The sequence below is a fragment of the Lampris incognitus genome, chromosome 20 (assembly GCF_029633865.1).
Source record: "Lampris incognitus isolate fLamInc1 chromosome 20, fLamInc1.hap2, whole genome shotgun sequence".
Taxonomy (NCBI): Eukaryota; Metazoa; Chordata; class Actinopteri; order Lampriformes; family Lampridae; genus Lampris; species Lampris incognitus.
The window spans coordinates 28,990,382-29,011,814 of NC_079230.1; the positions used below are offsets into that span (position 1 = coordinate 28,990,382).

The 21,433-nt window shown below is 50.0% G+C and overlaps 9 non-coding genes across 9 annotated transcripts; all 9 read right to left on the reverse strand.

Annotated features, from left to right (window-relative positions):
* Positions 1–11: 11 nt before the first annotated feature.
* On the reverse strand, positions 12–175 carry LOC130131144 (U1 spliceosomal RNA). The gene has a single exon (XR_008812309.1). It is a non-coding gene; the product is annotated as a U1 spliceosomal RNA (small nuclear RNA).
* Positions 176–2,384: 2,209 nt separating this feature from the next.
* On the reverse strand, positions 2,385–2,548 carry LOC130131145 (U1 spliceosomal RNA). Its single transcript, XR_008812310.1, has one exon. It is a non-coding gene; the product is annotated as a U1 spliceosomal RNA (small nuclear RNA).
* Positions 2,549–4,757: 2,209 nt separating this feature from the next.
* Positions 4,758–4,921, reverse strand: LOC130131052 (U1 spliceosomal RNA). The gene has a single exon (XR_008812222.1). It is a non-coding gene; the product is annotated as a U1 spliceosomal RNA (small nuclear RNA).
* Positions 4,922–7,130: 2,209 nt separating this feature from the next.
* On the reverse strand, positions 7,131–7,294 carry LOC130131053 (U1 spliceosomal RNA). Its single transcript, XR_008812223.1, has one exon. It is a non-coding gene; the product is annotated as a U1 spliceosomal RNA (small nuclear RNA).
* Positions 7,295–9,503: 2,209 nt separating this feature from the next.
* On the reverse strand, positions 9,504–9,667 carry LOC130131054 (U1 spliceosomal RNA). The gene has a single exon (XR_008812224.1). It is a non-coding gene; the product is annotated as a U1 spliceosomal RNA (small nuclear RNA).
* A 2,209-nt stretch (positions 9,668–11,876) lies between these two features.
* Positions 11,877–12,040, reverse strand: LOC130131055 (U1 spliceosomal RNA). Its single transcript, XR_008812225.1, has one exon. It is a non-coding gene; the product is annotated as a U1 spliceosomal RNA (small nuclear RNA).
* A 2,209-nt stretch (positions 12,041–14,249) lies between these two features.
* Positions 14,250–14,413, reverse strand: LOC130131056 (U1 spliceosomal RNA). The gene has a single exon (XR_008812226.1). It is a non-coding gene; the product is annotated as a U1 spliceosomal RNA (small nuclear RNA).
* A 2,209-nt stretch (positions 14,414–16,622) lies between these two features.
* Positions 16,623–16,786, reverse strand: LOC130131057 (U1 spliceosomal RNA). Its single transcript, XR_008812227.1, has one exon. It is a non-coding gene; the product is annotated as a U1 spliceosomal RNA (small nuclear RNA).
* Positions 16,787–19,315: 2,529 nt separating this feature from the next.
* On the reverse strand, positions 19,316–19,479 carry LOC130131058 (U1 spliceosomal RNA). The gene has a single exon (XR_008812228.1). It is a non-coding gene; the product is annotated as a U1 spliceosomal RNA (small nuclear RNA).
* Positions 19,480–21,433: the final 1,954 nt, after the last annotated feature.

A 21,433-nucleotide genomic window follows, 5' to 3' on the forward strand; every position in this document is an offset into this window, starting at 1 on the left:
TGACATTTAATCAGGGGAGAGCGCGAACGCAGTCCCCCACTACCAGAAATTATGCAGTCGAGATTCTCACGTTTGGGGAATTCGCACAGGTCAGCACAACCGGAGTGCAATGGTCAAGCCTCGCCGTGGGTGAACCACCTTCTTGATCATGGTGTCTCCCCTGCCAGGTAAGTATGAACCCCAGCCATCGCACAGAGGAGCTGATTCTGACACACATCTATCTGTATGACGGTGCCACGGCATCAAGTAAAGCGACTGCTTTGTCCTCACAGAAATCAAGGTTTGTTTCTTTTAACATGTAAACGGGGGAGAGCGCGAACGCAGTCCCCCACTACCGGAAATGATGCAGTCCAGAGTCTATAACATTTGGGGAATTGACCTTTCGCAAAGTCAGTTACCGTTGCTATGACCGTCAAGCCTTTCAGCACTATCCAGGAAGTAGCCGGAAAACACCAAAACATGAAGGAAGAAATCAGCGCATTGTGTGGTTAAAAGTAACAGTAGTAATACATTAGCTATCAATAATAGCTAGTAGCAAGCTTAGCTTGGAGCAGACAGGTATTTTTGTTGATTTTGGATGGATTAAGCTGGCCATGGGGTCTGCTATACTGTGACATCTATTGACGACATTGCGCTTCTTGCGTTCTGGCTTTCGGGAAGGGAAAGAAAATGACACCCCCTCCAAACTTTTCACATATCTAGTATCCGATCTGCAGATCCCATAGGCACACCGTTTCAGCATTTTGTTGTGTGTTTGAAAGCTTGACGGACCGTTGCTAAGGTCGGATTGGACAAGCACCGTTCTGGGGAGGTACTTTGCGAAAGCTCAATTGAACTCGAGGCGTTCTAGAGGAGTGTAAAGTCTACCTCGACTGTACACAGTTACGGCTCCTGATCGGTCAAAAGTCTACGGTGAGTGAACGCTCTAGACTAATCGGAAGCCGAAAGAGCCGATTGGAGCGTACCAGTCATAGGTCCCATATGAGACGAGCATCAAAGCTTATCAAGAGGGAGAAGAGTGGTTTTCAAAGTTTACGGCGATGTTTGTTCTTCGATGATTCGTTTGAAGGAAAGGTGTTAGCTATAGCTATTAGCGATTTTCCATAGGAACAACTACACGAACTCACAGGCTGGCGCGAATTACAAGTGGAACTACCCCGTAGTCGCCCTGTCGAGAGTCGTGTTTCCATAGCGACGTAGGAACCGCCGGGATCATGAGTTGACGTCAACATTTTGCGACAGCTTTCACCGCGACGTAATTATCCCATCCAGGTGGCGGGAAATGTCGAGGTAAATCGTCTCGTTTCTCCTGGAGGACTCGAGCCCCCGCTGAACCTCGTCGGTGGCGTAGTCAGCCAACAAAGCCTGCACCTCCTCGTCTGTCCGTTTCTCGGCTGATTTCTCCATTTCGCTTGATCGAAATTAAGTTTGCTACCACACAGCTTGGTTGCTGGCTTATACAATTGCGCTTGTTGAACACCGAAGTAGAAGGCTGGTTGCTTCCGACGTTCAACCAATCGGCGTCGAGCCCCTCCCAGCAGGTTTTCAGGGCCGCTCAGAAGTACCGACCCCAGAGCAGGGACTAGAGACGCTCCCTTAAAAGTCCCAGTAAGAGTTCCGGTCAGGGGTAGTTCCTCTAGTGGAAACACCAGCAAAGCTGCCGGCCCCCTAAAAGGTTCGGGTAGCTCCGCTGGTGGAAAATGGCCTTATGAGTTGTGTTGACAGGTTGCTTCACAAGGGGCGTCACTCCAGATACTGAAAGCAAAGGTTCACCTACTTTTGCCACTCACAGATGTGAAATATTGGATCATTTTGCTCAATAAATGAATGAGCAAGTATCATATTTTTGTCTCATTTGTTTAATTGGGTTTTCTTCATCTACTTTTAGGACTCGTCGCCGGACCGAATCCCCGTGTTACCCCCGCCTTGATTGGTGTCGCTAAAGCCACAATTGGCCGTGTGTGCGGGTGTGAAGCCGGATGTGAGTATGTGTCGAGGTGGCTGCAGTAGCGCCTCCTCTGATCGGTCGGGGCGCCTGTTCGGGGGAGAGGGAGAACTGGAGGAATAGCGTGATCCTGCCACGCGCTACGTCGCCCTGGCGAAACGCCTCACTGTCAGGGGAACGAAGCGGCTGGCGACTCCACATGCGTCGGAGGAGGCATGTGGTAGTCTGCAGCCCTCCCCGCAATGGCAGAGGGGATGGAGCAGAAACCGGGAGGGATCGGAAGAGTGGGGTAATTGGTCCCATATAATTGGGGAGACAAAGAGGAACGAAACCCCGATGATGAATTAAGGGACGCAAGATCATTAACACGCCGAATGTCGTAAAGTTTGTGTTTTCCTGCCTTAACGGGAACCATATTGTTTTTCTTTTGACATTTAATCAGGGGAGAGCGCGAACGCAGTCCCCCACTACCAGAAATTATGCAGTCGAGATTCTCACGTTTGGGGAATTCGCACAGGTCAGCACAACCGGAGTGCAATGGTCAAGCCTCGCCGTGGGTGAACCACCTTCTTGATCATGGTGTCTCCCCTGCCAGGTAAGTATGAACCCCAGCCATCGCACAGAGGAGCTGATTCTGACACACATCTATCTGTATGACGGTGCCACGGCATCAAGTAAAGCGACTGCTTTGTCCTCACAGAAATCAAGGTTTGTTTCTTTTAACATGTAAACGGGGGAGAGCGCGAACGCAGTCCCCCACTACCGGAAATGATGCAGTCCAGAGTCTATAACATTTGGGGAATTGACCTTTCGCAAAGTCAGTTACCGTTGCTATGACCGTCAAGCCTTTCAGCACTATCCAGGAAGTAGCCGGAAAACACCAAAACATGAAGGAAGAAATCAGCGCATTGTGTGGTTAAAAGTAACAGTAGTAATACATTAGCTATCAATAATAGCTAGTAGCAAGCTTAGCTTGGAGCAGACAGGTATTTTTGTTGATTTTGGATGGATTAAGCTGGCCATGGGGTCTGCTATACTGTGACATCTATTGACGACATTGCGCTTCTTGCGTTCTGGCTTTCGGGAAGGGAAAGAAAATGACACCCCCTCCAAACTTTTCACATATCTAGTATCCGATCTGCAGATCCCATAGGCACACCGTTTCAGCATTTTGTTGTGTGTTTGAAAGCTTGACGGACCGTTGCTAAGGTCGGATTGGACAAGCACCGTTCTGGGGAGGTACTTTGCGAAAGCTCAATTGAACTCGAGGCGTTCTAGAGGAGTGTAAAGTCTACCTCGACTGTACACAGTTACGGCTCCTGATCGGTCAAAAGTCTACGGTGAGTGAACGCTCTAGACTAATCGGAAGCCGAAAGAGCCGATTGGAGCGTACCAGTCATAGGTCCCATATGAGACGAGCATCAAAGCTTATCAAGAGGGAGAAGAGTGGTTTTCAAAGTTTACGGCGATGTTTGTTCTTCGATGATTCGTTTGAAGGAAAGGTGTTAGCTATAGCTATTAGCGATTTTCCATAGGAACAACTACACGAACTCACAGGCTGGCGCGAATTACAAGTGGAACTACCCCGTAGTCGCCCTGTCGAGAGTCGTGTTTCCATAGCGACGTAGGAACCGCCGGGATCATGAGTTGACGTCAACATTTTGCGACAGCTTTCACCGCGACGTAATTATCCCATCCAGGTGGCGGGAAATGTCGAGGTAAATCGTCTCGTTTCTCCTGGAGGACTCGAGCCCCCGCTGAACCTCGTCGGTGGCGTAGTCAGCCAACAAAGCCTGCACCTCCTCGTCTGTCCGTTTCTCGGCTGATTTCTCCATTTCGCTTGATCGAAATTAAGTTTGCTACCACACAGCTTGGTTGCTGGCTTATACAATTGCGCTTGTTGAACACCGAAGTAGAAGGCTGGTTGCTTCCGACGTTCAACCAATCGGCGTCGAGCCCCTCCCAGCAGGTTTTCAGGGCCGCTCAGAAGTACCGACCCCAGAGCAGGGACTAGAGACGCTCCCTTAAAAGTCCCAGTAAGAGTTCCGGTCAGGGGTAGTTCCTCTAGTGGAAACACCAGCAAAGCTGCCGGCCCCCTAAAAGGTTCGGGTAGCTCCGCTGGTGGAAAATGGCCTTATGAGTTGTGTTGACAGGTTGCTTCACAAGGGGCGTCACTCCAGATACTGAAAGCAAAGGTTCACCTACTTTTGCCACTCACAGATGTGAAATATTGGATCATTTTGCTCAATAAATGAATGAGCAAGTATCATATTTTTGTCTCATTTGTTTAATTGGGTTTTCTTCATCTACTTTTAGGACTCGTCGCCGGACCGAATCCCCGTGTTACGCCCGCCTTGATTGGTGTCGCTAAAGCCACAATTGGCCGTGTGTGCGGGTGTGAAGCCGGATGTGAGTATGTGTCGAGGTGGCTGCAGTAGCGCCTCCTCTGATCGGTCGGGGCGCCTGTTCGGGGGAGAGGGAGAACTGGAGGAATAGCGTGATCCTGCCACGCGCTACGTCGCCCTGGCGAAACGCCTCACTGTCAGGGGAACGAAGCGGCTGGCGACTCCACATGCGTCGGAGGAGGCATGTGGTAGTCTGCAGCCCTCCCCGCAATGGCAGAGGGGATGGAGCAGAAACCGGGAGGGATCGGAAGAGTGGGGTAATTGGTCCCATATAATTGGGGAGACAAAGAGGAACGAAACCCCGATGATGAATTAAGGAACGCAAGATCATTAACACGCCGAATGTCGTAAAGTTTGTGTTTTCCTGCCTTAACGGGAACCATATTGTTTTTCTTTTGACATTTAATCAGGGGAGAGCGCGAACGCAGTCCCCCACTACCAGAAATTATGCAGTCGAGATTCCCACGTTTGGGGAATTCGCACAGGTCAGCACAACCGGAGTGCAATGGTCAAGCCTCGCCGTGGGTGAACCACCTTCTTGATCATGGTGTCTCCCCTGCCAGGTAAGTATGAACCCCAGCCATCGCACAGAGGAGCTGATTCTGACACACATCTATCTGTATGACGGTGCCACGGCATCAAGTAAAGCGACTGCTTTGTCCTCACAGAAATCAAGGTTTGTTTCTTTTAACATGTAAACGGGGGAGAGCGCGAACGCAGTCCCCCACTACCGGAAATGATGCAGTCCAGAGTCTATAACATTTGGGGAATTGACCTTTCGCAAAGTCAGTTACCGTTGCTATGACCGTCAAGCCTTTCAGAACTATCCAGGAAGTAGCCGGAAAACACCAAAACATGAAGGAAGAAATCAGCGCATTGTGTGGTTAAAAGTAACAGTAGTAATACATTAGCTATCAATAATAGCTAGTAGCAAGCTTAGCTTGGAGCAGACAGGTATTTTTGTTGATTTTGGATGGATTAAGCTGGCCATGGGGTCTGCTATACTGTGACATCTATTGACGACATTGCGCTTCTTGCGTTCTGGGTTTCGGGAAGGGAAAGAAAATGACACCCCCTCCAAACTTTTCACATATCTAGTATCCGATCTGCAGATCCCATAGGCACACCGTTTCAGCATTTTGTTGTGCGTTTGAAAGCTTGACGGACCGTTGCTAAGGTCGGATTGGACAAGCACCGTTCTGGGGAGGTACTTTGCGAAAGCTCAATTGAACTCGAGGCGTTCTAGAGGAGTGTAAAGTCTACCTCGACTGTACACAGTTACGGCTCCTGATCGGTCAAAAGTCTACGGTGAGTGAACGCTCTAGACTAATCGGAAGCCGAAAGAGCCGATTGGAGCGTACCAGTCATAGGTCCCATATGAGACGAGCATCAAAGCTTATCAAGAGGGAGAAGAGTGGTTTTCAAAGTTTACGGCGATGTTTGTTCTTCGATGATTCGTTTGAAGGAAAGGTGTTAGCTATAGCTATTAGCGATTTTCCATAGGAACAACTACACGAACTCACAGGCTGGCGCGAATTACAAGTGGAACTACCCCGTAGTCGCCCTGTCGAGAGTCGTGTTTCCATAGCGACGTAGGAACCGCCGGGATCATGAGTTGACGTCAGCATTTTGCGACAGCTTTCACCGCGACGTAATTATCCCATCCAGGTGGCGGGAAATGTCGAGGTAAATCGTCTCGTTTCTCCTGGAGGACTCGAGCCCCCGCTGAACCTCGTCGGTGGCGTAGTCAGCCAACAAAGCCTGCACCTCCTCGTCTGTCCGTTTCTCGGCTGATTTCTCCATTTCGCTTGATCGAAATTAAGTTTGCTACCACACAGCTTGGTTGCTGGCTTATACAATTGCGCTTGTTGAACACCGAAGTAGAAGGCTGGTTGCTTCCGACGTTCAACCAATCGGCGTCGAGCCCCTCCCAGCAGGTTTTCAGGGCCGCTCAGAAGTACCGACCCCAGAGCAGGGACTAGAGACGCTCCCTTAAAAGTCCCAGTAAGAGTTCCGGTCAGGGGTAGTTCCTCTAGTGGAAACACCAGCAAAGCTGCCGGCCCCCTAAAAGGTTCGGGTAGTTCCGCTGGTGGAAAATGGCCTTATGAGTTGTGTTGACAGGTTGCTTCACAAGGGGCGTCACTCCAGATACTGAAAGCAAAGGTTCACCTACTTTTGCCACTCACAGATGTGAAATATTGGATCATTTTGCTCAATAAATGAATGAGCAAGTATCATATTTTTGTCTCATTTGTTTAATTGGGTTTTCTTCATCTACTTTTAGGACTCGTCGCCGGACCGAATCCCCGTGTTACCCCCGCCTTGATTGGTGTCGCTAAAGCCACAATTGGCCGTGTGTGCGGGTGTGAAGCCGGATGTGAGTATGTGTCGAGGTGGCTGCAGTAGCGCCTCCTCTGATCGGTCGGGGCGCCTGTTCGGGGGAGAGGGAGAACTGGAGGAATAGCGTGATCCTGCCACGCGCTACGTCGCCCTGGCGAAACGCCTCACTGTCAGGGGAACGAAGCGGCTGGCGACTCCACATGCGTCGGAGGAGGCATGTGGTAGTCTGCAGCCCTCCCCGCAATGGCAGAGGGGATGGAGCAGAAACCGGGAGGGATCGGAAGAGTGGGGTAATTGGTCCCATATAATTGGGGAGACAAAGAGGAACGAAACCCCGATGATGAATTAAGGGACGCAAGATTATTAACACGCCGAATGTCGTAAAGTTTGTGTTTTCCTGCCTTAACGGGAACCATATTGTTTTTCTTTTGACATTTAATCAGGGGAGAGCGCGAACGCAGTCCCCCACTACCAGAAATTATGCAGTCGAGATTCCCACGTTTGGGGAATTCGCACAGGTCAGCACAACCGGAGTGCAATGGTCAAGCCTCGCCGTGGGTGAACCACCTTCTTGATCATGGTGTCTCCCCTGCCAGGTAAGTATGAACCCCAGCCATCGCACAGAGGAGCTGATTGTGACACACATCTATCTGTATGACGGTGCCACGGCATCAAGTAAAGCGACTGCTTTGTCCTCACAGAAATCAAGGTTTGTTTCTTTTAACATGTAAACGGGGGAGAGCGCGAACGCAGTCCCCCACTACCGGAAATGATGCAGTCCAGAGTCTATAACATTTGGGGAATTGACCTTTCGCAAAGTCAGTTACCGTTGCTATGACCGTCAAGCCTTTCAGAACTATCCAGGAAGTAGCCGGAAAACACCAAAACATGAAGGAAGAAATCAGCGCATTGTGTGGTTAAAAGTAACAGTAGTAATACATTAGCTATCAATAATAGCTAGTAGCAAGCTTAGCTTGGAGCAGACAGGTATTTTTGTTGATTTTGGATGGATTAAGCTGGCCATGGGGTCTGCTATACTGTGACATCTATTGACGACATTGCGCTTCTTGCGTTCTGGGTTTCGGGAAGGGAAAGAAAATGACACCCCCTCCAAACTTTTCACATATCTAGTATCCGATCTGCAGATCCCATAGGCACACCGTTTCAGCATTTTGTTGTGCGTTTGAAAGCTTGACGGACCGTTGCTAAGGTCGGATTGGACAAGCACCGTTCTGGGGAGGTACTTTGCGAAAGCTCAATTGAACTCGAGGCGTTCTAGAGGAGTGTAAAGTCTACCTCGACTGTACACAGTTACGGCTCCTGATCGGTCAAAAGTCTACGGTGAGTGAACGCTCTAGACTAATCGGAAGCCGAAAGAGCCGATTGGAGCGTACCAGTCATAGGTCCCATATGAGACGAGCATCAAAGCTTATCACGAGGAAGAAGAGTGGTTTTCAAAGTTTACGGCGATGTTTGTTCTTCGATGATTCGTTTGAAGGAAAGGTGTTAGCTATAGCTATTAGCGATTTTCCATAGGAACAACTACACGAACTCACAGGCTGGCGCGAATTACAAGTGGAACTACCCCGTAGTCGCCCTGTCGAGAGTCGTGTTTCCATAGCGACGTAGGAACCGCCGGGATCATGAGTTGACGTCAACATTTTGCGACAGCTTTCACCGCGACGTAATTATCCCATCCAGGTGGCGGGAAATGTCGAGGTAAATCGTCTCGTTTCTCCTGGAGGACTCGAGCCCCCGCTGAACCTCGTCGGTGGCGTAGTCAGCCAACAAAGCCTGCACCTCCTCGTCTGTCCGTTTCTCGGCTGATTTCTCCATTTCGCTTGATCGAAATTAAGTTTGCTACCACACAGCTTGGTTGCTGGCTTATACAATTGCGCTTGTTGAACACCGAAGTAGAAGGCTGGTTGCTTCCGACGTTCAACCAATCGGCGTCGAGCCCCTCCCAGCAGGTTTTCAGGGCCGCTCAGAAGTACCGACCCCAGAGCAGGGACTAGAGACGCTCCCTTAAAAGTCCCAGTAAGAGTTCCGGTCAGGGGTAGTTCCTCTAGTGGAAACACCAGCAAAGCTGCCGGCCCCCTAAAAGGTTCGGGTAGTTCCGCTGGTGGAAAATGGCCTTATGAGTTGTGTTGACAGGTTGCTTCACAAGGGGCGTCACTCCAGATACTGAAAGCAAAGGTTCACCTACTTTTGCCACTCACAGATGTGAAATATTGGATCATTTTGCTCAATAAATGAATGAGCAAGTATCATATTTTTGTCTCATTTGTTTAATTGGGTTTTCTTCATCTACTTTTAGGACTCGTCGCCGGACCGAATCCCCGTGTTACCCCCGCCTTGATTGGTGTCGCTAAAGCCACAATTGGCCGTGTGTGCGGGTGTGAAGCCGGATGTGAGTATGTGTCGAGGTGGCTGCAGTAGCGCCTCCTCTGATCGGTCGGGGCGCCTGTTCGGGGGAGAGGGAGAACTGGAGGAATAGCGTGATCCTGCCACGTGCTACGTCGCCCTGGCGAAACGCCTCACTGTCAGGGGAACGAAGCGGCTGGCGACTCCACATGCGTCGGAGGAGGCATGTGGTAGTCTGCAGCCCTCCCCGCAATGGCAGAGGGGATGGAGCAGAAACCGGGAGGGATCGGAAGAGTGGGGTAATTGGTCCCATATAATTGGGGAGACAAAGAGGAACGAAACCCCGATGATGAATTAAGGGACGCAAGATTATTAACACGCCGAATGTCGAAAAGTTTGTGTTTTCCTGCCTTAACGGGAACCATATTGTTTTTCTTTTGACATTTAATCAGGGGAGAGCGCGAACGCAGTCCCCCACTACCAGAAATTATGCAGTCGAGATTCCCACGTTTGGGGAATTCGCACAGGTCAGCACAACCGGAGTGCAATGGTCAAGCCTCGCCGTGGGTGAACCACCTTCTTGATCATGGTGTCTCCCCTGCCAGGTAAGTATGAACCCCAGCCATCGCACAGAGGAGCTGATTCTGACACACATCTATCTGTATGACGGTGCCACGGCATCAAGTAAAGCGACTGCTTTGTCCTCACAGAAATCAAGGTTTGTTTCTTTTAACATGTAAACGGGGGAGAGCGCGAACGCAGTCCCCCACTACCGGAAATGATGCAGTCCAGAGTCTATAACATTTGGGGAATTGACCTTTCGCAAAGTCAGTTACCGTTGCTATGACCGTCAAGCCTTTCAGAACTATCCAGGAAGTAGCCGGAAAACACCAAAACATGAAGGAAGAAATCAGCGCATTGTGTGGTTAAAAGTAACAGTAGTAATACATTAGCTATCAATAATAGCTAGTAGCAAGCTTAGCTTGGAGCAGACAGGTATTTTTGTTGATTTTGGATGGATTAAGCTGGCCATGGGGTCTGCTATACTGTGACATCTATTGACGACATTGCGCTTCTTGCGTTCTGGGTTTCGGGAAGGGAAAGAAAATGACACCCCCTCCAAACTTTTCACATATCTAGTATCCGATCTGCAGATCCCATAGGCACACCGTTTCAGCATTTTGTTTTGTGTTTGAAAGCTTGACGGACCGTTGCTAAGGTCGGATTGGACATGCACCGTTCTGGGGAGGTACTTTGCGAAAGCTCAATTGAACTCGAGGCGTTCTAGAGGAGTGTAAAGTCTACCTCGACTGTACACAGTTACGGCTCCTGATCGGTCTAAAGTCTACGGTGAGTGAACGCTCTAGACTAATCGGAAGCCGAAAGAGCCGATTGTAGCGTACCAGTCATAGGTCCCAGATGAGACGAGCATCAAAGCTTATCAAGAGGAAGAAGAGTGGTTTTCAAAGTTTACGGCGATGTTTGTTCTTCGATGATTCGTTTGAAGGAAAAGTGTTAGCTATAGCTATTAGCGATTTTCCATAGGAACAACTACACGAACTCACAGGCTGGCGCGAATTACAAGTGGAACTACGCCGTAGTCGCCCTGTCGAGAGTCGTGTTTCCATAGCGACGTAGGAACCGCCGGGATCATGAGTTGACGTCAGCATTTTGCGACAGCTTTCACCGCGACGTAATTATCCCATCCAGGTGACGGGAAATGTCGAGGTAAATCGTCTCGTTTCTCCTGGAGGACTCGAGCCCCCGCTGAACCTCGTCGGTGGCGTAGTCAGCCAACAAAGCCTGCACCTCCTCGTCTGTCCGTTTCTCGGCTGATTTCTCCATTTCGCTTGATCGAAATTAAGTTTGCTACCACACAGCTTGGTTGCTGGCTTATACAATTGCGCTTGTTGAACACCGAAGTAGAAGGCTGGTTGCTTCCGACGTTCAACCAATCGGCGTCGAGCCCCTCCCAGCAGGTTTTCAGGGCCGCTCAGAAGTACCGACCCCAGAGCAGGGACTAGAGACGCTCCCTTAAAAGTCCCAGTAAGAGTTCCGGTCAGGGGTAGTTCCTCTAGTGGAAACACCAGCAAAGCTGCCGGCCCCCTAAAAGGTTCGGGTAGTTCCGCTGGTGGAAAATGGCCTTATGAGTTGTGTTGACAGGTTGCTTCACAAGGGGCGTCACTCCAGATACTGAAAGCAAAGGTTCACCTACTTTTGCCACTCACAGATGTGAAATATTGGATCATTTTGCTCAATAAATGAATGAGCAAGTATCATATTTTTGTCTCATTTGTTTAATTGGGTTTTCTTCATCTACTTTTAGGACTCGTCGCCGGACCGAATCCCCGTGTTACCCCCGCCTTGATTGGTGTCGCTAAAGCCACAATTGGCCGTGTGTGCGGGTGTGAAGCCGGATGTGAGTATGTGTCGAGGTGGCTGCAGTAGCGCCTCCTCTGATCGGTCGGGGCGCCTGTTCGGGGGAGAGGGAGAACTGGAGGAATAGCGTGATCCTGCCACGCGCTACGTCGCCCTGGCGAAACGCCTCACTGTCAGGGGAACGAAGCGGCTGGCGACTCCACATGCGTCGGAGGAGGCATGTGGTAGTCTGCAGCCCTCCCCGCAATGGCAGAGGGGATGGAGCAGAAACCGGGAGGGATCGGAAGAGTGGGGTAATTGGTCCCATATAATTGGGGAGACAAAGAGGAACGAAACCCCGATGATGAATTAAGGGACGCAAGATTATTAACACGCCGAATGTCGTAAAGTTTGTGTTTTCCTGCCTTAACGGGAACCATATTGTTTTTCTTTTGACATTTAATCAGGGGAGAGCGCGAACGCAGTCCCCCACTACCAGAAATTATGCAGTCGAGATTCCCACGTTTGGGGAATTCGCACAGGTCAGCACAACCGGAGTGCAATGGTCAAGCCTCGCCGTGGGTGAACCACCTTCTTGATCATGGTGTCTCCCCTGCCAGGTAAGTATGAACCCCAGCCATCGCACAGAGGAGCTGATTCTGACACACATCTATCTGTATGACGGTGCCACGGCATCAAGTAAAGCGACTGCTTTGTCCTCACAGAAATCAAGGTTTGTTTCTTTTAACATGTAAACGGGGGAGAGCGCGAACGCAGTCCCCCACTACCGGAAATGATGCAGTCCAGAGTCTATAACATTTGGGGAATTGACCTTTCGCAAAGTCAGTTACCGTTGCTATGACCGTCAAGCCTTTCAGAACTATCCAGGAAGTAGCCGGAAAACACCAAAACATGAAGGAAGAAATCAGCGCATTGTGTGGTTAAAAGTAACAGTAGTAATACATTAGCTATCAATAATAGCTAGTAGCAAGCTTAGCTTGGAGCAGACAGGTATTTTTGTTGATTTTGGATGGATTAAGCTGGCCATGGGGTCTGCTATACTGTGACATCTATTGACGACATTGCGCTTCTTGCGTTCTGGGTTTCGGGAAGGGAAAGAAAATGACACCCCCTCCAAACTTTTCACATATCTAGTATCCGATCTGCAGATCCCATAGGCACACCGTTTCAGCATTTTGTTGTGTGTTTGAAAGCTTGACGGACCGTTGCTAAGGTCGGATTGGACAAGCACCGTTCTGGGGAGGTACTTTGCGAAAGCTCAATTGAACTCGAGGCGTTCTAGAGGAGTGTAAAGTCTACCTCGACTGTACACAGTTACGGCTCCTGATCGGTCTAAAGTCTACGGTGAGTGAACGCTCTAGACTAATCGGAAGCCGAAAGAGCCGATTGTAGCGTACCAGTCATAGGTCCCAGATGAGACGAGCATCAAAGCTTATCAAGAGGAAGAAGAGTGGTTTTCAAAGTTTACGGCGATGTTTGTTCTTCGATGATTCGTTTGAAGGAAAAGTGTTAGCTATAGCTATTAGCGATTTTCCATAGGAACAACTACACGAACTCACAGGCTGGCGCGAATTACAAGTGGAACTACGCCGTAGTCGCCCTGTCGAGAGTCGTGTTTCCATAGCGACGTAGGAACCGCCGGGATCATGAGTTGACGTCAGCATTTTGCGACAGCTTTCACCGCGACGTAATTATCCCATCCAGGTGACGGGAAATGTCGAGGTAAATCGTCTCGTTTCTCCTGGAGGACTCGAGCCCCCGCTGAACCTCGTCGGTGGCGTAGTCAGCCAACAAAGCCTGCACCTCCTCGTCTGTCCGTTTCTCGGCTGATTTCTCCATTTCGCTTGATCGAAATTAAGTTTGCTACCACACAGCTTGGTTGCTGGCTTATACAATTGCGCTTGTTGAACACCGAAGTAGAAGGCTGGTTGCTTCCGACGTTCAACCAATCGGCGTCGAGCCCCTCCCAGCAGGTTTTCAGGGCCGCTCAGAAGTACCGACCCCAGAGCAGGGACTAGAGACGCTCCCTTAAAAGTCCCAGTAAGAGTTCCGGTCAGGGGTAGTTCCTCTAGTGGAAACACCAGCAAAGCTGCCGGCCCCCTAAAAGGTTCGGGTAGTTCCGCTGGTGGAAAATGGCCTTATGAGTTGTGTTGACAGGTTGCTTCACAAGGGGCGTCACTCCAGATACTGAAAGCAAAGGTTCACCTACTTTTGCCACTCACAGATGTGAAATATTGGATCATTTTGCTCAATAAATGAATGAGCAAGTATCATATTTTTGTCTCATTTGTTTAATTGGGTTTTCTTCATCTACTTTTAGGACTCGTCGCCGGACCGAATCCCCGTGTTACCCCCGCCTTGATTGGTGTCGCTAAAGCCACAATTGGCCGTGTGTGCGGGTGTGAAGCCGGATGTGAGTATGTGTCGAGGTGGCTGCAGTAGCGCCTCCTCTGATCGGTCGGGGCGCCTGTTCGGGGGAGAGGGAGAACTGGAGGAATAGCGTGATCCTGCCACGCGCTACGTCGCCCTGGCGAAACGCCTCACTGTCAGGGGAACGAAGCGGCTGGCGACTCCACATGCGTCGGAGGAGGCATGTGGTAGTCTGCAGCCCTCCCCGCAATGGCAGAGGGGATGGAGCAGAAACCGGGAGGGATCGGAAGAGTGGGGTAATTGGTCCCATATAATTGGGGAGACAAAGAGGAACGAAACCCCGATGATGAATTAAGGGACGCAAGATTATTAACACGCCGAATGTCGTAAAGTTTGTGTTTTCCTGCCTTAACGGGAACCATATTGTTTTTCTTTTGACATTTAATCAGGGGAGAGCGCGAACGCAGTCCCCCACTACCAGAAATTATGCAGTCGAGATTCCCACGTTTGGGGAATTCGCACAGGTCAGCACAACCGGAGTGCAATGGTCAAGCCTCGCCGTGGGTGAACCACCTTCTTGATCATGGTGTCTCCCCTGCCAGGTAAGTATGAACCCCAGCCATCGCACAGAGGAGCTGATTCTGACACACATCTATCTGTATGACGGTGCCACGGCATCAAGTAAAGCGACTGCTTTGTCCTCACAGAAATCAAGGTTTGTTTCTTTTAACATGTAAACGGGGGAGAGCGCGAACGCAGTCCCCCACTACCGGAAATGATGCAGTCCAGAGTCTATAACATTTGGGGAATTGACCTTTCGCAAAGTCAGTTACCGTTGCTATGACCGTCAAGCCTTTCAGAACTATCCAGGAAGTAGCCGGAAAACACCAAAACATGAAGGAAGAAATCAGCGCATTGTGTGGTTAAAAGTAACAGTAGTAATACATTAGCTATCAATAATAGCTAGTAGCAAGCTTAGCTTGGAGCAGACAGGTATTTTTGTTGATTTTGGATGGATTAAGCTGGCCATGGGGTCTGCTATACTGTGACATCTATTGACGACATTGCGCTTCTTGCGTTCTGGGTTTCGGGAAGGGAAAGAAAATGACACCCCCTCCAAACTTTTCACATATCTAGTATCCGATCTGCAGATCCCATAGGCACACCGTTTCAGCATTTTGTTGTGTGTTTGAAAGCTTGACGGACCGTTGCTAAGGTCGGATTGGACAAGCACCGTTCTGGGGAGGTACTTTGCGAAAGCTCAATTGAACTCGAGGCGTTCTAGAGGAGTGTAAAGTCTACCTCGACTGTACACAGTTACGGCTCCTGATCGGTCTAAAGTCTACGGTGAGTGAACGCTCTAGACTAATCGGAAGCCGAAAGAGCCGATTGTAGCGTACCAGTCATAGGTCCCAGATGAGACGAGCATCAAAGCTTATCAAGAGGAAGAAGAGTGGTTTTCAAAGTTTACGGCGATGTTTGTTCTTCGATGATTCGTTTGAAGGAAAAGTGTTAGCTATAGCTATTAGCGATTTTCCATAGGAACAACTACACGAACTCACAGGCTGGCGCGAATTACAAGTGGACCTACCCCGTAGTCGCCCTGTCGAGAGTCGTGTTTCCATAGCGACGTAGGAACCGCCGGGATCATGAGTTGACGTCAGCATTTTGCGACAGCTTTCACCGCGACGTAATTATCCCATCCAGGTGGCGGCAAATGTCGAGGTAAATCGTCTCGTTTCTCCTGGAGGACTCGAGCCCCCGCTGAACCTCGTCGGTGGCGTAGTCAGCCAACAAAGCCTGCACCTCCTCGTCTGTCCGTTTCTCGGCTGATTTCTCCATTTCGCTTGATCGAAATTAAGTTTGCTACCACACAGCTTGGTTGCTGGCTTATACAATTGCGCTTGTTGAACACCGAAGTAGAAGGCTGGTTGCTTCCGACGTTCAACCAATCGGCGTCGAGCCCCTCCCAGCAGGTTTTCAGGGCCGCTCAGAAGTACCGACCCCAGAGCAGGGACTAGAGACGCTCCCTTAAAAGTCCCAGTAAGAGTTCCGGTCAGGGGTAGTTCCTCTAGTGGAAACACCAGCAAAGCTGCCGGCCCCCTAAAAGGTTCGGGTAGTTCCGCTGGTGGAAAATGGCCTTATGTGTTGTGTTGACAGGTTGCTTCACAAGGGGCGTCACTCCAGATACTGAAAGCAAAGGTTCACCTACTTTTGCCACTCACAGATGTGAAATATTGGATCATTTTGCTCAATAAATGAATGAGCAAGTATCATATTTTTGTCTCATTTGTTTAATTGGGTTTTCTTCATCTACTTTTAGGACTCGTCGCCGGACCGAATCCCCGTGTTACCCCCGCCTTGATTGGTGTCGCTAAAGCCACAATTGGCCGTGTGTGCGGGTGTGAAGCCGGATGTGAGTATGTGTCGAGGTGGCTGCAGTAGCGCCTCCTCTGATCGGTCGGGGCGCCTGTTCGGGGGAGAGGGAGAACTGGAGGAATAGCGTGATCCTGCCACGCGCTACGTCGCCCTGGCGAAACGCCTCACTGTCAGGGGAACGAAGCGGCTGGCGACTCCACATGCGTCGGAGGAGGCATGTGGTAGTCTGCAGCCCTCCCCGCAATGGCAGAGGAGATGGAGCAGAAACCGGGAGGGATCGGAAGAGTGGGGTAATTGGTCCCATATAATTGGGGAGACAAAGAGGAACGAAACCCCGATGATGAATTAAGGGACGCAAGATTATTAACACGCCGAATGTCGTAAAGTTTGTGTTTTCCTGCCTTAACGGGAACCATATTGTTTTTCTTTTGACATTTAATCAGGGGAGAGCGCGAACGCAGTCCCCCACTACCAGAAATTATGCAGTCGAGATTCCCACGTTTGGGGAATTCGCACAGGTCAGCACAACCGGAGTGCAATGGTCAAGCCTCGCCGTGGGTGAACCACCTTCTTGATCATGGTGTCTCCCCTGCCAGGTAAGTATGAACCCCAGCCATCGCACAGAGGAGCTGATTGTGACACACATCTATCTGTATGACGGTGCCACGGCATCAAGTAAAGCGACTGCTTTGTCCTCACAGAAATCAAGGTTTGTTTCTTTTAACATGTAAACGGGGGAGAGCGCGAACGCAGTCCCCCACTACCGGAAATGATGCAGTCCAGAGTCTATAACATTTGGGGAATTGACCTTTCGCAAAGTCAGTTACCGTTGCTATGACCGTCAAGCCTTTCAGAACTATCCAGGAAGTAGCCGGAAAACACCAAAACATGAAGGAAGAAATCAGCGCATTGTGTGGTTAAAAGTAACAGTAGTAATACATTAGCTATCAATAATAGCTAGTAGCAAGCTTAGCTTGGAGCAGACAGGTATTTTTGTTGATTTTGGATGGATTAAGCTGGCCATGGGGTCTGCTATACTGTGACATCTATTGACGACATTGCGCTTCTTGCGTTCTGGGTTTCGGGAAGGGAAAGAAAATGACACCCCCTCCAAACTTTTCACATATCTAGTATCCGATCTGCAGATCCCATAGGCACACCGTTTCAGCATTTTGTTGTGCGTTTGAAAGCTTGACGGACCGTTGCTAAGGTCGGATTGGACAAGCACCGTTCTGGGGAGGTACTTTGCGAAAGCTCAATTGAACTCGATGCGTTCTAGAGGAGTGTAAAGTCTACCTCGACTGTACACAGTTACGGCTCCTGATCGGTCAAAAGTCTACGGTGAGTGAACGCTCTAGACTAATCGGAAGCCGAAAGAGCCGATTGGAGCGTACCAGTCATAGGTCCCATATGAGACGAGCATCAAAGCTTATCACGAGGAAGAAGAGTGGTTTTCAAAGTTTACGGCGATGTTTGTTCTTCGATGATTCGTTTGAAGGAAAGGTGTTAGCTATAGCTATTAGCGATTTTCCATAGGAACAACTACACGAACTCACAGGCTGGCGCGAATTACAAGTGGAACTACCCCGTAGTCGCCCTGTCGAGAGTCGTGTTTCCATAGCGACGTAGGAACCGCCGGGATCATGAGTTGACGTCAACATTTTGCGACAGCTTTCACCGCGACGTAATTATCCCATCCAGGTGGCGGGAAATGTCGAGGTAAATCGTCTCGTTTCTCCTGGAGGACTCGAGCCCCCGCTGAACCTCGTCGGTGGCGTAGTCAGCCAACAAAGCCTGCACCTCCTCGTCTGTCCGTTTCTCGGCTGATTTCTCCATTTCGCTTGATCGAAATTAAGTTTGCTACCACACAGCTTGGTTGCTGGCTTATACAATTGCGCTTGTTGAACACCGAAGTAGAAGGCTGGTTGCTTCCGACGTTCAACCAATCGGCGTCGAGCCCCTCCCAGCAGGTTTTCAGGGCCGCTCAGAAGTACCGACCCCAGAGCAGGGACTAGAGACGCTCCCTTAAAAGTCCCAGTAAGAGTTCCGGTCAGGGGTAGTTCCTCTAGTGGAAACACCAGCAAAGCTGCCGGCCCCCTAAAAGGTTCGGGTAGCTCCGCTGGTGGAAAATGGCCTTATGAGTTGTGTTGACAGGTTGCTTCACAAGGGGCGTCACTCCAGATACTGAAAGCAAAGGTTCACCTACTTTTGCCACTCACAGATGTGAAATATTGGATCATTTTGCTCAATAAATGAATGAGCAAGTATCATATTTTTGTCTCATTTGTTTAATTGGGTTTTCTTCTTCTAGAGGGACCGCTCAGGTTGGACGGTTTGGAGACAAAGCAAGAGAGGCAAGATTGAGATGGCTTGGACATGTGTGGAGGAGAGATGCTGAGTATATTGGGAGAAGGATGCTGAATATGGAGCTGCCAGGGAAGAGGAGAAGAGGAAGGCCAAAGAGGAGGTTTATGGATGTGGTGAGGGAAGACATGCAGGTGGCTGGTGTGACAGAGGAAGACGCAGAAGACAGGAAGAAATGGAAACGGATGATCCGCTGTGGCGACCCCTAACGGGAGCAGCCGAAAGTAGTAGTAGTAGTAGTAGTTTAATTGGGTTTTCTTCATCTACTTTTAGGACTCGTCGCCGGACCGAATCCCCGTGTTACCCCCGCCTTGATTGGTGTCGCTAAAGCCACAATTGGCCGTGTGTGCGGGTGTGAAGCCGGATGTGAGTATGTGTCGAGGTGGCTGCAGTAGCGCCTCCTCTGATCGGTCGGGGCGCCTGTTCGGGGGAGAGGGAGAACTGGAGGAATAGCGTGATCCTGCCACGCGCTACGTCGCCCTGGCGAAACGCCTCACTGTCAGGGGAACGAAGCGGCTGGCGACTCCACATGCGTCGGAGGAGGCATGTGGTAGTCTGCAGCCCTCCCCGCAATGGCAGAGGGGATGGAGCAGAAACCGGGAGGGATCGGAAGAGTGGGGTAATTGGTCCCATATAATTGGGGAGACAAAGAGGAACGAAACCCCGATGATGAATTAAGGGACGCAAGATCATTAACACGCCGAATGTCGTAAAGTTTGTGTTTTCCTGCCTTAACGGGAACCATATTGTTTTTCTTTTGACATTTAATCAGGGGAGAGCGCGAACGCAGTCCCCCACTACCAGAAATTATGCAGTCGAGATTCCCACGTTTGGGGAATTCGCACAGGTCAGCACAACCGGAGTGCAATGGTCAAGCCTCGCCGTGGGTGAACCACCTTCTTGATCATGGTGTCTCCCCTGCCAGGTAAGTATGAACCCCAGCCATCGCACAGAGGAGCTGATTCTGACACACATCTATCTGTATGACGGTGCCACGGCATCAAGTAAAGCGACTGCTTTGTCCTCACAGAAATCAAGGTTTGTTTCTTTTAACATGTAAACGGGGGAGAGCGCGAACGCAGTCCCCCACTACCGGAAATGATGCAGTCCAGAGTCTATAACATTTGGGGAATTGACCTTTCGCAAAGTCAGTTACCGTTGCTATGACCGTCAAGCCTTTCAGAACTATCCAGGAAGTAGCCGGAAAACACCAAAACATGAAGGAAGAAATCAGCGCATTGTGTGGTTAAAAGTAACAGTAGTAATACATTAGCTATCAATAATAGCTAGTAGCAAGCTTAGCTTGGAGCAGACAGGTATTTTTGTTGATTTTGGATGGATTAAGCTGGCCATGGGGTCTGCTATACTGTGACATCTATTGACGACATTGCGCTTCTTGCGTTCTGGGTTTCGGGAAGGGAAAGAAAATGACACCCCCTCCAAACTTTTCACATATCTAGTATCCGATCTGCAGATCCCATAGGCACACCGTTTCAGCATTTTGTTGTGCGTTTGAAAGCTTGACGGACCGTTGCTAAGGTCGGATTGGACAAGCACCGTTCTGGGGAGGTACTTTGCGAAAGCTCAATTGAACTCGATGCGTTCTAGAGGAGTGTAAAGTCTACCTCGACTGTACACAGTTACGGCTCCTGATCGGTCAAAAGTCTACGGTGAGTGAACGCTCTAGACTAATCGGAAGCCGAAAGAGCCGATTGGAGCGTACCAGTCATAGGTCCCATATGAGACGAGCATCAAAGCTTATCACGAGGAAGAAGAGTGGTTTTCAAAGTTTACGGCGATGTTTGTTCTTCGATGATTCGTTTGAAGGAAAGGTGTTAGCTATAGCTATTAGCGATTTTCCATAGGAACAACTACACGAACTCACAGGCTGGCGCGAATTACAAGCGGAACTACCCCGTAGTCGCCCTGTCGAGAGTCGTGTTTCCATAGCGACGTAGGAACCGCCGGGATCATGAGTTGACGTCAACATTTTGCGACAGCTTTCACCGCGACGTAATTATCCCATCCAGGTGGCGGGAAATGTCGAGGTAAATCGTCTCGTTTCTCCTGGAGGACTCGAGCCCCCGCTGAACCTCGTCGGTGGCGTAGTCAGCCAACAAAGCCTGCACCTCCTCGTCTGTCCGTTTCTCGGCTGATTTCTCCATTTCGCTTGATCGAAATTAAGTTTGCTACCACACAGCTTGGTTGCTGGCTTATACAATTGCGCTTGTTGAACACCGAAGTAGAAGGCTGGTTGCTTCCGACGTTCAACCAATCGGCGTCGAGCCCCTCCCAGCAGGTTTTCAGGGCCGCTCAGAAGTACCGACCCCAGAGCAGGGACTAGAGACGCTCCCTTAAAAGTCCCAGTAAGAGTTCCGGTCAGGGGTAGTTCCTCTAGTGGAAACACCAGCAAAGCTGCCGGCCCCCTAAAAGGTTCGGGTAGTTCCGCTGGTGGAAAATGGCCTTATGAGTTGTGTTGACAGGTTGCTTCACAAGGGGCGTCACTCCAGATACTGAAAGCAAAGGTTCACCTACTTTTGCCACTCACAGATGTGAAATATTGGATCATTTTGCTCAATAAATGAATGAGCAAGTATCATATTTTTGTCTCATTTGTTTAATTGGGTTTTCTTCATCTACTTTTAGGACTCGTCGCCGGACCGAATCCCCGTGTTACCCCCGCCTTGATTGGTGTCGCTAAAGCCACAATTGGCCGTGTGTGCGGGTGTGAAGCCGGATGTGAGTATGTGTCGAGGTGGCTGCAGTAGCGCCTCCTCTGATCGGTCGGGGCGCCTGTTCGGGGGAGAGGGAGAACTGGAGGAATAGCGTGATCCTGCCACGCGCTACGTCGCCCTGGCGAAACGCCTCACTGTCAGGGGAACGAAGC